Source organism: Tamandua tetradactyla, chromosome 8, assembly GCF_023851605.1.
Source record: "Tamandua tetradactyla isolate mTamTet1 chromosome 8, mTamTet1.pri, whole genome shotgun sequence".
Taxonomy (NCBI): Eukaryota; Metazoa; Chordata; class Mammalia; order Pilosa; family Myrmecophagidae; genus Tamandua; species Tamandua tetradactyla.
Window position 1 is genome coordinate 29,565,681 of NC_135334.1, and position 12,912 is coordinate 29,578,592.

Consider the following 12,912-nt stretch of genomic DNA (forward strand, 5'->3'; position numbering starts at 1 on the left):
CTGACTGGCCATTTGACTGCGGGCTGAGGTGGCCACAGCTTCAGCTGCACAGCAGACACTGAGGCCATTGCTAGGGGCTGTTGCTGAGTTGTGCTGAATCACAGGAGTTGGAGAACCCTTCAGCTCTGAGCTTTCCTTGAGGCTTTCTCAATAGCCTTGGGTCTTTTTTTGTAGCGCAGTGACTGGGCAGTCTTTATATATATATATATATATATATATATTTTTTATTTTAATAATTGATATATAGTCACATACCATGTAATTATCCAAAGTATACAATCAGTAGTTCACAGTATCATCATATAGCTGTACATTTATCATCAAAATCAGTTTTTTTTCTTTTTTATGAAAAATAACATATATCAAAAAAGCAATAAATCTATTAGGCCTTAGAGTCACCCCCAGAGAACCTCTTTTGTTGCTTAGATGTGGCCTCTTTCTCTAAGTCCACATGGCAAGTGAATTCACTGTCCTCCGCCCACTACATGACTCTCAGGGGGGTGGTAAATCTCCCTGCCAGTGTGGGACAGAAATCCTGGGATGAGCCGGAACTTGGCATCAAGGATTGAGAAAAACTTCTTGACCAAAAGAGGGAAGAGAGAAAAAATAAAGTGACAAAATAAAATATCTGTGCGAGATTTCAGACAGGTCAAGAGGTTATCCTGGAGGTTATTTTTCCACATTATATAGGTATCCCCTTTTTAGTTTGTGGTGTATTGGAATGGCTAGAGGGAAGTACCTGAAACTGTAGAGCTGTGCTTCAGTAGCCTTGTTTTTTGACAATGATTGTATAATGATAAAGCTTTTACAGGGTGACTATGTGATTGTGAAAACCTGTGTCTGGTCAGTAGCCTTGTTTTTTGGCAGTGATTGTATAATGATATAGCTTTTACAGGGTGACTGTGTGATTGTGAAAACCTTGTGTCTGGTGTATCTTTTTTCTAGAGTGTGGACAGATGAATAAAAAATAGGGGTAAAAAATAAATAATATTCCTAGACCTTACACCCAAAGAACGAGCATTGAAGAAAGAATGAAATAAATGGGAGCTCCTCAAAATTGAACACTTTTATGCATCAAAGAACTTTGTCAAGAAAGTAAAAAGACAGCCTATACAATGGGAGACAATATTTGGAAATGATACATCAGGTAGAGGTCTGGCATCCAGAATGTATACAGAGATTGTTCAACTCAACAACAAAAAGACAGACAACCCAATTACAAAATGGGCAAAAGACTTGAACAGACACTTCTCAGAAGATGAAATACAAATGGCCAAAAGGCACATGAAAAGATGCTCAACTTTCCTGGCTATTAGGGAAATGCAAATCAAAACCACAATGAGATATCATCTCACACCCACCAGAATGGCCATTATCAATAAAATAGAAAACAGCAAGTGCTGGAGAGGATGTGGAGAAAGAGCCGCACACTTATCCACTGTTGGTGGGAATGTCAAATGGTACAACCACTGTGGAAGGCAGTTTGGCAGTTCCTCAGGAAACTAAGTATAGAACTGCCATATGACCTGGCAATACCATTGCTAGGTATCTATTCAGAGGACCTGACGGCAAGGACACAGACATTTGCACACCAATGTTTATAGCAGCAGTTTTTACAATGGCCAAGAGATCGAAATAGCCAAAATGTCCATCAACAGATGAATGGCTAAACAAACTGAAGTATATACATACGATGGAATATTATGCAGCTGCAAGACAGAATAAAGTTATGAAGTATATAACAATGTGGATGAACCTTAAGGACATTATGCTGAGTGAGATTAGCCAGAAACAAAAGGACAAATACTGTATGGTCTCACTGATATGAACTTACATTAGTGAATAAACTTGGAGAATTTCATTGGTGACAGTGACCATCAGGAGATAGAAATAGGGTGAGGAAAAAAAAAAACCAAAGAAAAAATAAATAAATAATAGGGAAACAAAGGTTAAAATAAGCTGAGTAGATGGAAATATTGGTGGTCAATGAGGTATGGTATGTATGGGTTTTTTCTTTTTTCTTTTGATTTCTGATGTGATGCAAATGTTAAAAAAAATTCATCATGGTGATGAATACACTAATATGTGATGATATCGTGAGCTATTGATTATACACCATGTATGGAATGTTTGTATGTTAAGTTTTATCAATAAAAATATTTAAAAAATAAAAAAGCAACAAATCTCAGAGCACAGCACAACTATTAGTTGTAGAACAGATTTCAGAGTTTGGTATGGGTTACAATTCCATAATTTTAAGTTTTTACTTCTAGCTGCTCTAAGATACTGCAACTAGAAGAAATATCAATATAATGATTCACCAGTCATACTCATTTATTAAACCCCACCTTCTCTTTTTAACTCAACCATTACCTTTGATCTTTCTCCCACTCTGTAAGGGTATTTGGACTATGCCCATTCTAACTTTTTCATGTTGGAAGGGGCTGTCAATAATATGGAATAGAGGGATGAAACTGATTGATATTCTAGGAGGTTGGCCCCTCTGCATTTTAGCACTTATCTGACTCGCGCACCCATCTGGAGGTTGTAGGTTTCTGGAAAGTTACCCTAGTACGTGGATCCTTTGTAGAATCTTATATAATGCCCTAGGTGTTTTTTAGGGATTGGCAAAAATGGTTTTGGTTGGGCTTTGGCAAGCTTACATTGGTAGCAATGAAGCTTGTATAAGAGTGACCTGCAGAGTAACCTCTTGACTCTATTTGAAGTCACTCAGCCACCGATACCTTATTTGTTATATTTTTTTTACCCCTTTTAGTCAGGATGGTATTGTTGATCCCACAGTAGCATGGCCAGGTTCATCCCTGAGTGTTGTTTCACACACTACCAGGGCTACTTTCACCCCTGGATGTAATGTACAAGAAGGGGGGAGAGCGATGATTTCACTTGCAGAGTTGGGCTTAGAGAGAGAGGCCACATTTGAGCAACCAAAGAGGTCCTCCGAAAGTGACTCTTAGGCATACCTCTAGGTAGGTTAAGCTTCTCTGCTACCTACATAAGCTTCACAAGAGTAAGCCTCAAGATCAAGGGTCTGGCCCATTGATTTATGTGTCCCTAATGTTTGACACGATATTAGGGGGTGTGCTGGTTTAAAAAGAAGTATGCTCCCTAGAAAAGCCATGTTTTAATTGAAATCCCATTTCATAAAGGTAGAATAATCCCTATTCAATACTGTATGTTTGAAACTAATTAGATCATCTCCCTGGAGATGTGATGTAAATGAGAGTGGTTGTTAAATTGGATTAGGTGATGACATGTCTCCACCCATTCGGGTGAATCTTGATTAGTTTCTGAAGTCCTATAAAAGAGGAAACATTTTGGAGAATGAGAGAGCAGAGAATGCTGCAGCACCACGAAGCAGAGTCCACCAGCCAGCGACCTTTGGAGATAAAGAAGGAAAACGCCTCCCGGGGAGCTTCATGAAACCAGAAGCCAGGAGAGAAAGCTAGCATATGATGCCATATTTGCCATGTTACCTTCCAGCTGAGAGAGAAACTCTGACTGTGTTCGCCATGTGCCCTTCCACTTGAGAAAGAAACCGTGAACTTCACTGGCCTTCTTGAACCAAGGTATCTTTCCCTGGATGCCTTTGACTGGACATTTCTATAGACTCGTTTTAATTGGGACATTTTCTCGGTCTTAGAACTGTAAACTAGCAACTTATTAAATTCCCCCTTTTAAAAGACATTCTATTTCGGGTATATTGCATTCTGGCAGCTAGCAAACTAGAACATGGGGTTCCCCTTTGGTAAAGTTTAATAGTTCCATTTTTTTTTTCCTATCCCTCAAGGGACTTTGCCAATACTTTTTGATTATCTGCTTAGTATACTCTGGGATTTATCTAAGCATTACATTATTACACGGGATTAAATACCTTCATTCCTATCCTGGTCTCCCTGTTTTTGGATTGTTTAAATGATCTATCCATACAGGTTGAGTTAGATTATATGCTACAGGAAATTTAGGTTCTGGACAAAATAAACCTTCCTTTCTTTGATCTCAAAGAGTAGAAGAGGTTCTAAAATACAGACAATATCTTCCTTAGCCCTGTATTCTGCATTACCTTCATCCCGACCTGATTGGCTTCTTTCTTATCTCTAAATATCAGGTTATACATATATAAACAGTCTCTCAAACTCCAGAAATAACAGTCACTGAACTAAATGTGACTGCTGTAAGAGCTTATAATCTAAGTCCCTGTTTTCTTATAAGTATTTTCTAAATGAGACCATACAATATTTCCTCTTTTGTTTCTGGCTTATTTTGCCTCACCAGTGTCCCACAGGTTCATTCACAGTGTTGCATGCTTCACAATTTCATTCTTTTTGTAGCAGCACAATATTTAATCATGCGTATACACCATTGTTCACCAATCTACTTCTCAGTCAGTGCATCTTTCAGCCACCTCCATTCGTTTTACGTTTAATGTCCAAAGTTAGCAGTCCATCAACACTCTCAATTGCAATTGATTTTTTTTTTTGAGTGGGCGGTGTGGGCAGGCATGGGAAATTGAACCCAGGTCTCTGGCATGGCAGGCGAGAACTCTGCCTGCTGAGCCACCATGGCCTGCCCTGCAATTGATTTTTATATATTGATTCTGCAACCTTGCTAATCTCACTTACTGGTTCAAGTATCATTTTTGTCAATTCCAACAGTTTTCTACATTAGACAAACATGTTAGCCATGAATAAAGATAATTGCTTCTTCCTTTCAAATTTGGATGCTGTGTTAGTTTGCTAGCTGCTGGAATGCGATATACCAGAACTGAAATGACTTTTAAAAAGGAAAATTTATTAAGTTACAGGTTTACAGTTCTGGACCCGTGGAAATGTCCAAACTAAGTCATTCAGGGAAAGATACCTTTATTCAAGGCCAATGTGTCTGAAACACCTCTGTCATCTGGGAAGGCACACTGCTACATTATTCCTGGGCTCTGTTGCCTTCAGCCTCTGTTCCTGTGGGTTTTCTCACTTTACTTCTCCAAAGCTGGCTTTCATCTCTTGGCTTTCCTTGGCTTTCTTCAGGTTCTGGCTTGCTTGACATCTCATGGCAATGTCTGCTGGGCTCCAAGCATCTCTAAAACATCCGTGTCTCTATTCTCCATGTGTGCCTATCTTGTCAGCTCTGCTGTGAAGTTTCTGTCAGCTCTGAGGATTCTGTTCTTTCTCTAGGCTCATCCTTTCTGCCACTTCTGTCACTTCTTGGGCAGTCTTTATGAGCTAACAGCAGTTAACTGAGCTACCTCATTGCATAGTAATGTGACTTCATTACTCAGCTGAATGCTTGGAAAGTGAGTGCCTACCTCTGCAAAGAGGACACCCATAGCTTATGCTTTTGGTTGCAGTTGCACTCCAGAAAGTGCTTCCACTGCTCATCTGGCTCTTCATCCACTGTGTGCCAACTGTCGCCCCCCTGTACTGGGGTGGCCTGGGCTGGTGAGATCTGTGACTGGGCAGTGACAGAGCCTCAGGGTACTAGATGAGGATCTGGCTCTGCTCTGGATGGCCTGTCATCATGATACTGGTAGAACCCACCACCACTCCACAGCCACCATTGATTGAGGAGACTTGGTGGGTTAAAGTGGCTTTTAGTCTCATCTTGGCTTCTGAAAGCATGGGGTGGCCAGAGGGAGAAAGGAAACCACTGCTATTTACTGGTGGGCCAGGGATACCAGGAATGTTAGGCACCATGGATTCAGGTCTGGCAAGCAATAAAACAGAAGGCATCTGTACTAGAGGCCCTGTCAGCACAGGCATAATCTGTCCATTAGTGAGATGCATGACAAGAGGGAGGGGGCAAGTGGGAGACCCCAGTTGCCTGTTGGCTGTGTAATGACAGAGCTTGGGGAGGAATGGTTGGGTGAAGTGGATCATAGCCCAAGTGGAGAGGCAGGGAACCAGGGTGTACAATGTTGGGGGTAAAGATCATACCAGGCTTTGGAGTAGCCTCTTTCTCCTTGCGTGGTGGGGAACAGTGGCTAGATTCAGGGCTGACAGGCGGGGATGAGTCTACCTCCACTGGCTCCTCTTTTTTTTGACCTTGATGTCTGGTGTGGAAGGCAGAAACATTTCAGGGGGCCTAAGCACAGCCTTTTTCTCATCCCCATCTGTAGCTTTCTTGAATTCATGTTTGAAAGAAGCTAGTTAGTTCATCGAAGAGCCTCACTTCTTCACAGTTCTTCAGGAACCTAGTTGGAGTAGGAGTTTAATCAATGTCATCTCATGCATGTGTTTATGTATTGTCAGGTAGTCCTCGTTTGTAAATCTCTGTCCACAGCCTGGGGCATTGTGCACAAATTCTGTCATCTCCCATATTTCATGTAGCAGAGCAAAGTGGCTAATAGCTCTTTCACTTCCTATCAGCTCACACTGGGTCCCACAAATTGTCTCTAGCTGCCTCTCCCCACCACCCACCCAGCGGTGCAGATCCTTTCCTCTTAGTTGGTTAGGCATGCTCTAGACTTAACCTCTTGATGGAAAGAGTGCCAAAGAACTTGTGGACATGTTTTAAAATCAGCACAGTTCTTTTGATGCCATTCTGGATTCAAATTGGATAATTTTTCAAATGTTTTCTTTTTAAAGGAGATTTCTTGCAAAAGAGAAATGTGATGTCCAGCAGGCTGTTTCCATTTGCTGAGGAAAATGGAAACATTTTTCTTAGACTGAGGTGGAGAGGGAGACTATAACCCATGGCAGAATTTAGTTGCAGGCCAGCGATTTGATATTCTTCAGATGGTGTTCAAGTCTTTTGGGTAGAATTAGTCCTTCCTCTGAAATAATAATTGAGGTCCTCTTTCATTTTCTCTTATGTGTCAATCATAGTGGTACCTCCAGCTCCCTCATCTATGCCAAGAAAACAGTGATTCCTGTAATTCTGTGATTTTTTTATTAGCTCATTATTCTCTTATACTTTCTGTTGCTTTCTCTTGAAGCTTTTGTCTTTTCCTTTTTTTATTTCTCCTAAGATATTTCCTGAGACCCTTTGTCTGGCAGAGCCCCAGGCCAGATTTGGCTTCAAAATGCATTGGTGTTTTGCTCAAAATCATTGAGGCCTGCTGCCATTTTAAGAAGAATAAACTGTTTTATTTTTCTGAAGATCAGAGAGTCTGCATTTTATTATTGTAAAATTCGTTCTCTAGAAAGAGACCATTGACAGACCATCTGTGTTATACAGAATCTCAGAGTTGAGATATGTTAACAGGCTTTAGGACTGCCACTGCTTTGAGCTAGTTTAAACCAAGCAAGTAGCATCATCAGAGGTCTTTGTTTTAGGTTCTTTGAAATTTAGAATCACATTTCACATTCATTCCCTACAATTCCTAGCATGTGGTAGGGTTTTAGAAAACATTTATTGATTATTTGGTATTTCATGTCCTTGGAAGTGGATTTATGTTAGAGTAAAAAGAAGAAAGGTAAAATAAGAATTTCTTCAGGAGTTTCTGATTTGATGAAATAAAGAATGTTATTGAATTATTTTACATTATAATCATTGTTTATTTAATCTCCCTAAAGCTTATCAGAATCATCAGCCTGATGTGACCATCAGTGCTACTGTTTGTCACATAGAAGTAGCTTAGATGATGATCCAAAAAGCAGAGAAAAGCACCCTCTTGAACACTGTTTGGTGTCTTTTCCACTGGAATGGAGCATATGGTAGCTTTGAGTATCTAAATAGCTATTAGATGGAAAAAAAACTGGTGAAGGGCATTTCTCCAATACTTGGGTGGGACCAAAGAATATAATGCAACCAGTTGCCTAATAACAATTCTCTCTCAATTCCCTCATTCTGCTAAAGGTAACTGGTTAAAGAGTTACGTTATGTCACATGGGCAAGGACCATGAATCAGAGAAATAATTCCCTCTGTGCATCTTACAGTGCCATGAATTCTGTTACCAGAAAAGACCGTGGCTTCTTTTACCCAACGTAACGTGCTCTATAACCAATTCCTGAGATACCGGGATTTCAAAGAGAGAAAGAGTTTATTACTAGGTGCATAGTAGGAAAACAGGTGTCCTAATGGCCCAAAATCAGTCTCCTTGAGTTTAGGGGTTTCAAAATTTTTAAGGATTTTAGCAAGAAGAGATGAGGTCATTTCAGATAGCAAGTTCAAAGCCAAAAAGGAGACAGTGTTATCATTATCATATCAACAGGAGAATATAAACTGAAAGGAAGGGAGGCAAAGTATCATTTCAATACTAAATGTGTGAGCCAAAAGGAAAGGAGGACAAGTCATCTTTCAGTAGCAGAGTCTAGCTGCTATGATTTAGAAATGCCAGGGACTGTAACTAGTTAATAGCTGATTTCAAATTCTTCATTAGTCTTGGGGCCTTTGCCCTACAAAAAGATGACCAGATAAAGGTAGTAACAGCTCTTAAAGTCGCAAAGGCGCAAGTTAAGGGCTTTTACAGTCATTTCAGATATCAGGGCAGCTGAATTATAGTTTAGGGATTTCAGGTATTTCCCTGAAAGCAAAAAGGAATGTAATGATTCATTAATCAAAATCATCTCTTAAATCCTAATTTCTCGGTTACAATTTCATTTGGTGTCTCAGCAAGCTTAAAGCTAAATCATTACATATTATGGGTCTTCGTAGGTTGCTTCCAAATAGTCAAAACTGTAAATGCTTAAATGTCAAGGGACTGTTGTACATGACTCCTGAAAATGGAGTGTTATACTGGGCACAAGAATAATAATGATTCAGCAAATTCTGTGTAAACTGAAGCCTGGAGAGTTCAGTTAACCTTTTGCATTAGTATTTTCTTGGCTTTTATAGATGCCCCCCCCCCCATCTCATTTATGCTCTAGCATTCCATGGGCCGTTGAAGCTACCACCTCCATGTCCCCCATCCTTCACTGTAGACTCCTACTTTGTGGTGCCCCTACCTAATGACTTTATGAATGAATTGTTGGTTAAGAGAAGAGAAAGAAACACTGTACATTGTTTTTGATATTTCCTTTTCCTTGTGGAAGAGGAATATTGCTAGAAGGGAGGGAGGTAGAGTAGATGCTCTGATTAAATAATCAGGGCATGGTATTCATTCATTCACAAAATATTTATTGAGCACTTTCTGTGGCACTGTTCTGAAAGCTGGAGATAAAGCAATGAGATGGGCAAAGTTTTGTCCTGAAGGGATTGACATTCTAGTGGAATATAACATATAGCAGTAACTTATGTGTCCATTTCTTTTTTGTGGGACAGGGTTATAAGTCACCTCTGCATTAGTTACTGACTACTAGACTAATGTCCCTCACTCCTGTTAAAATTTAAGAACCGAAATTACATTTTTGCTCCATACCAGCTTTTTGAGCAGTTCCTAAGATGCTTGCTATGGGACTATAAATTGACTGTGGTTCATGTCGAGGGAATTCTAAGGTCTGCTCTCCTAGAACTGATGATAGCTTCACTGAGAGATGTGGAAAATCTTCCACTGCAATATGAATTAAATGTAAGAGAGAGAAAAAAGAAAACTAGTTTTTAAAAGCCTCAGCTGGAAAGAGAATTGGCGGTGGTATTAGGTTATAGGTTCGCAGAGGATAATAGTATTTGAATGGATGGATTAAAAATTAAAAGAGAAAACTGAGTACAGAGATGTTCTTTTTAAAATAAAATGGACCCATCAGTTTCGTTTGTGCCTGCTGAACTGGTGACATCAGTTTTATCAGTGATTTAAATCAGCCCAAGCAGATTTGAATCTCCACAGCAGAATGCTTCCCACTCCTGATAAATAGAGCTGGAAATTGAATTAGGAAACATTCTGAGTTGTCAGCTAATTATGCTGTTCAGGCGATTGCTTTTGGTCCTTGAAATTGCTTGAGTGACTTTCTCACTGGAAGGGGAAGTATCTCAGTTTCCATAATAGAGCCACATATTTATGCTTCTCTAAGCTATACTGCCTGTTACCCTGGGACAATGCTTTTGCATTTAATTTATTAAATTAAATGTTTTTTTAAACTGTTTTTTTCCTTCACAAAACAACCTATTTGATTCCCCTTTTTCTAGCAACAGTACAATGTAACTTAAATTTGAAAGGTCCTAGTCATGCTTAATATATTCAAACTTTAAATGGTAAAGAAATTCATCTAGAATAGCAGCTACAGTGTTAAAAATGAAGAATTCAACCCAATTTATTCTTCTGATTAAAAAAAAAAAATCAGAAACTTCCCATCCCAGCTTAGAGGTGAGAATGGACTTGGGTTTATACTGGTTGTTTCCTCACTTCATCTTCTAGAAGAAATTGTTTGCTTCATATATTAAAGATGGATAATACTATTAAAGATCACAAGCAGACTCTTCAGGAGGAAAGGTTAATCTTCTAATAAGGATCTTACCAGTACCAAGCTCTGATGATGAGTAGATTCTTCTTATCTTCTCCTTATTTTATTTAATTTAATTTAATAATTTTTTTGAACATAACAACATACAAACACGAACATTCTTACCATATGATCATTCCATTTTTGATATATGTTCTAGTTTGCTAGCTGCCAGAATGCAACACACTAGAGACGGATTGGCTTTTAATAAAAGGGGATTTATTTTGTTAGCTCTTCAGAGGAAAGGCAGCTAACTTTCCACTGAGGTTCTTTCTTACGTGGGAAGACACAGGATGGTCTCTGCTGGCCTTCTCTCCAGGTCTCTGGGTTTCAGCAACTTTCCCCAGGGTGATTTCTTTCTGCACCTCCAAAGGACTGGGTTGAGCTGTGAGTGCTGAGATGAGGTATGCTGAGCTGCTTGTGCTGTGCTACCTTGCATCCTCTCATTTAAACACCAGCCAATTCAGTCAAACGTCCTTCATTGCAGCAGGCACACCTCCTAGCCTACTGCAGATGTAAATCAGCAACAGATGAGGTTCACGTACCATTGGCTCATGGCCACAGCAACAGAACTAGGTGCCTTCACCTGGCCAAGTTGACAACTGAATCCAGCTACCACAGTATATAAACAATAAATCACAATATCATCACATAGTTGTATATTCATCACCACGATCACCTCTCAGAACATTTGCATCAATCCAGAAAAAGAAATAAAAAGAAAAAAAAATTCGTGCATATCATACCTCCTCCCCCTCCCCCTCACCAATCACCAGCATTTCAATCTAAATTTATTTTAACATTTGTTCCCCCTATTATTTATTTATTTATTTTTAATCCATATGTTTTACTCATCTGTCGACAAGGTGGACAAAAGGAACATCAGACACAAGGTTTTCACGATCACACAGTCACATTGTGAAAGCTATATCATTATACAATCATCTTCAAGAAACATGGCTGCTGGAACACAGTTCTACGTTTTCAGGCAGTTCTGTCCAGCCTCTCCATTACACCATAACTAAAAAGGTGATATCTCTATAATGTGTAAGAATAACGTCCAGGAAATCCTCTCAAGTCTGTTTGGAATCTCTCAGCCATTGACACTTTATTTTGTCTCATTTTGCTCTTCCCTGTTTTGGTTAAGAAGGTTTTCTCAATCCCTTGATGCTGAGTCCCAGCTCATTCTAGGATTTCTGTCCCACTTGCCAGGGAGGGTCTGCACCCCTGGGAGTCATGTCCCACATAGAGAGGGGGGAGGGCAGTGAGTTTGCTTGTCATGTTGGTTTGAGAGAGAGAGGCCACATCTGAGCAACAAAAGAGGTTCTTTGGGGGTGACTCTTAGGCCCAATTTTAAGTAGGCTTAGCCATCCTTTGCGGGGTTAAGTATCATATGAACAAACCCCAGGATTGAGGGCTCAGCCTATTGCTTTGGTTGCCCCACTGCTTGTGAGAATATTAAGAATGCTCCCCTTGGGGAAGTTGAATTTTTCCCCTTTCTCACAATTACCCCAAGGACACTTTGCAAATACTTTTTTCTTCACTATTCAAATCAGTCTGGGATTTATCGGGGCATCACTCTGGACAAACCTACAAGATCTCATCCCCTCCTCAAGATCCCATGTATTTATGGTATTCAATTAAGCTGTCCACATAAGTTATATTAGGAAATATACTAGTCAAAATAAAAGTTTTGTACCAAATATTTTTTGCTTTTAGTTTAATAGATATGAATTACCATCTGTTTTCAACACCCTGCAGTATTGACATTCCTTTGTTCTTCCTCATGCAAAAACATTTTTAAATTTGTATATTTAATCACTATTGTTATACACTCTAGGCATTCCTAGTTTATACCATCTCAGTCTTTATCATCTATCTTTCCTTCTGATTTCATTTGTGCCCCCAGGCCTCCTCCCTCTATCATTCTCACATTCAGCTTCATTCAGTGTTCTAACATTATTGTATTACAGTTAGGTAGTATTGTGCTATCCATTTCTGAATTTTTAAAATCAGTCCTGTTGTACAATCTGTATCCCATCAGCTCCAATTACCCAACATCTACCCTATTTCTATCTCCTGATGGTCTCGGTTCTTAACTGAAATTTTCCAAGTTCATTCACTAATGTTAGTTCATATCAGTGAGACTGTGCAGTATTTGTCCTTTTGTTTCTGGCTAATCTCATTCAGCATAATGTCCTCAAGGTCCATCCATGTTGTTACGTACTTTATAACTTTATTCTGTCTTACAGCTGGATAATGTTCCATCGTATGTATATACCGCAGCTTGTTTCACCACTCATCTGTTGATGGACATTTTGACTGTTTCCATCTCTTGGCAGTTGTAGATAATGCTGCTATAAACATTGGTGTGCAAATGTCCGTTTGTGTTTTTGCCCTCATGTCCTGTGAGTAGATACCTAACAGTGGTATTGCCGGGTCATGTGGCAATTCTATACTTAGCTTCCTGAGGAACCACCAGTTGACATTCCCGCAAATGGTGGGTAACTGTGCCTCTTCCTCCACATCCTCTCCAGCACTTGTTGTATTCTGTTTTATCGATAATGGCCATTCTGGTGG

General features: G+C 39.6%; 1 protein-coding gene and 1 pseudogene across 4 annotated transcripts in view; one reads left to right on the forward strand and one right to left on the reverse strand.

Annotated features, from left to right (window-relative positions):
• Positions 1-12,912, forward strand: part of ALG9 (ALG9 alpha-1,2-mannosyltransferase) — a 222,550-nt gene that overhangs the window by 184,993 nt on the left and 24,645 nt on the right. The gene's annotated exons all lie outside the window — the stretch shown is intronic.
• On the reverse strand, positions 5,231-6,330 carry LOC143643839 (cyclic AMP-dependent transcription factor ATF-7 pseudogene; annotated as a pseudogene).